Below are 3,685 nucleotides of genomic sequence, written 5' to 3' on the forward strand. Positions count from 1 at the left end.
GACAGGGAGAGACAGAGGGAGACAGATAAAGAGACAGAGAGAGACAGAGAGAGAGACAGAGAAAGAGACAGAGAGAGACAGAGAGAGAGACAGAGAGAGAGACAGAGAGAGACACAGAGAGAGAAAGATAGAGAGACAGAGCAAGAGAAAGAGAGAGACAGAGAGAGAGACAGAGACAAAGAGAATGACTGAGAAATACAGATAGAGACACAGAGAGAGAGACAGAGAGAGACAAAGAGAGAAACAGAGAGAAAGACAGAGACAGAGAGAGACAGAGAGAGATACAGAGAGAGACACAGAGATAGACAGAGGGAGAGACAGAGAAAGAGAAAGAGAGAGACAGAGAGAGACAGAGAGAGACAGAAAAGAGACAGAGAGAGATAGAGAGAGACAGAGAGAGACAGATAGAGAGACAGAGAGAGACACAGAGAGAGACAGAGAGAGAGACAGAGAGAGATGCGAGAGACAGAGAGAGACAGAGAGAGACAGAAAGAGAGAGAGAAAGAGACACAGAGAGAGACAGAGAGAGACAGAGAGAGTAAGAGATAGAGACAGAGAGAGACAGAGAGACCCAAAGAAAGAAACAGAGAAAAATGGAGAGAGACAGAGAGAGAGACAGAGAGAGACACATAGAGACACAGAGAGAGACAGAGAGAGACACAGAGAGAGACAGAGAGAGAGATACAGAGAGACAGAGAGAGAAGAGAGACAGAGAGAGACAGAGAGAAATAGAGAGAGAAAGAGATAGACAGAGATAGAGAGAAAGAGACACAGAGAGAGACAGAGAGAGAGACAGAGACAAAGAGAATGACTGAGAAATACAGAGAGAGGGACAGAGAGAGACAGAAAAGAGACAGAGAGAGAGACAGAGACAGACAGAGAGAGACAGAGAGAGACAGATAGTGAGACAAAGAGAGATGAGAGAGACAGAGAGAGACAGAGAGAGACAGAGAGAGAAAGAGAGAGACAGAGAGAGAGACAGAGAGCAACAAAGAAAGAAACAGAGATAGACGGAGAGAGACAGAGAGAGAGACAGAGAGAGACAGAGAGAGAGACAGAGAGAGACAGAGAGACAAAGAGAGACAGAGATAGACAAAGATAGAGAGAGAGACACACAGAGAGACAGAGAGAGACAGAGAAAGACACAGAGAGAGACAGAGAGAGAGACAGATAGAGACAGAGACAGATAGAGAGAGACAGAGAGAGAGACAGACAGAGAGAGACAGAGAGAGATACAGAGAGAGACAGAGAGAGAGACAGAGAGACAAAGAGAGACAGAGAGAGAGACAGATACAGACAGAGACAGACAGAGAGAGACAGAGAGAGAGACAGACAGAGACAGAGAGAGACAGAGAGAGATACAGAGAGAGACACAGAGAGAGACAGAGGGAGAGACAGAGAAAGAGAAAGAGAGAGACAGAGAGAGAAACAGAGAGAGAGACAGAGAGAGACAGAAAAGTGACAGAGAGAGAGACAGAGAGAGAAACACAGAGACACAGAGAGACAGAGAGAGACAGAGAGAGACAAGAGAGACAGAGAGAGACAGAGAGAGACAGAGAGAGACACAGAGAGCAAAAGAGAGAGACAGAGAGTTACACAAAAAGAGCATAGAGATACAGAGAGACAAAGAGAGAAGAGAGACAGAGAGAGACACAGAGAGAAACAGAGAGAGACAGAGAGAGTGAGACAGAGAGAGACACAAAGAGAGACAGAGAAAGAAAGAGTGAGACAGAGAAAGACAGAGAAGGACAGATTGAGAGAAAGAAAAGGAGACAGACACAGAGAGAGAGAGAGACAGAGACAGAGTGAGAGAGACTGAGAGAGACAGAGAGATACTGAGAGAGACAAAGAGAGACAGAGAGAGACAGAAAAGAGACAAAGGGAGAGAGACAGAGAAAGACAGAGAGAGACAGAGAGACAAAGAGAGAGACAGAGAGATAGAGACAGAGACAGAGACAGAGAGAGACAGAGAGAGAGACAGAGAGGGACTGAGAGAGAGACAGGGAGAGACAGAGGGAGACAGATAAAGAGACAGAGAGAGACAGAGAGAGAGACAGAGAAAGAGACAGAGAGAGACAGAGAGAGAGACAGAGAGAGAGACAGAGAGAGACACAGAGAGAGAAAGATAGAGAGACAGAGCAAGAGAAAGAGAGAGACAGAGAGAGAGACAGAGACAAAGAGAATGACTGAGAAATACAGATAGAGACACAGAGAGAGAGACAGAGAGAGACAAAGAGAGAAACAGAGAGAAAGACAGAGACAGAGAGAGACAGAGAGAGATACAGAGAGAGACACAGAGATAGACAGAGGGAGAGACAGAGAAAGAGAAAGAGAGAGACAGAGAGAGACAGAGAGAGACAGAAAAGAGACAGAGAGAGATAGAGAGAGACAGAGAGAGACAGATAGAGAGACAGAGAGAGACACAGAGAGAGACAGAGAGAGAGACAGAGAGAGATGCGAGAGACAGAGAGAGACAGAGAGAGACAGAAAGAGAGAGAGAAAGAGACACAGAGAGAGACAGAGAGAGACACAGAGAGAGACAGAGAGAGAGATACAGAGAGACAGAGAGAGAAGAGAGACAGAGAGAGACAGAGAGAAATAGAGAGAGAAAGAGATAGACAGAGATAGAGAGAAAGAGACACAGAGAGAGACAGAGAGAGAGACAGAGACAAAGAGAATGACTGAGAAATACAGAGAGAGGGACAGAGAGAGACAGAAAAGAGACAGAGAGAGAGACAGAGACAGACAGAGAGAGACAGAGAGAGACAGATAGTGAGACAAAGAGAGATGAGAGAGACAGAGAGAGACAGAGAGAGACAGAGAGAGACAGAGAGAGAAAGAGAGAGACAGAGAGAGAGACAGAGAGCAACAAAGAAAGAAACAGAGATAATCGGAGAGAGACAGAGAGAGAGACAGAGAGAGACAGAGAGAGAGACAGAGAGAGACAGAGAGACAAAGAGAGACAGAGATAGACAAAGATAGAGAGAGAGACACACAGAGAGACAGAGAGAGACAGAGAAAGACACAGAGAGAGACAGAGAGAGAGACAGATAGAGACAGAGACAGATAGAGAGAGACAGAGAGAGAGACAGACAGAGAGAGACAGAGAGAGATACAGAGAGAGACAGAGAGAGAGACAGAGAGACAAAGAGAGACAGAGAGAGAGACAGATACAGACAGAGACAGACAGAGAGAGACAGAGAGAGACAGAGAGAGAGACAGACAGAGACAGAGAGAGACAGAGAGAGATACAGAGAGAGACACAGAGAGAGACAGAGGGAGAGACAGAGAAAGTGAAAGAGAGAGACAGAGAGAGAAACAGAGAGAGAGACAGAGAGAGACAGAAAAGAGACACAGAGAGAGACAGAGAGAGAGACAGATAGAGACAAAGAGAGAAACAGAGAGAGAGATAGAGAGAGACAGAAAGAGACAGAGAGAGAGAGAGACAGAGAGAGAGACCAAGAGAGACAGAAAAGAGACAGAGAGAAGTAAACAGAGAGAGACAGAGAGAGACAGATAGATTCACAGAGAGTGACAGAGAGAGAGAGAGAGACAGAGAGACGAGAGAGAAAGAGAGAGACAAAGAGAGACACATAGAGAGATAGAGAGAGACAGAGAGAGACAGAGAGAGAGAGACAGAGAGAGAGACAGAGAGACACTGAGAGAGACAGAGAGAGACAGAGAT

The sequence above is a fragment of the Mus caroli genome, unplaced genomic scaffold, assembly GCF_978045245.1.
Source record: "Mus caroli unplaced genomic scaffold, Mus_caroli_1 scaffold_21, whole genome shotgun sequence".
Taxonomy (NCBI): domain Eukaryota; kingdom Metazoa; phylum Chordata; class Mammalia; order Rodentia; family Muridae; genus Mus; species Mus caroli.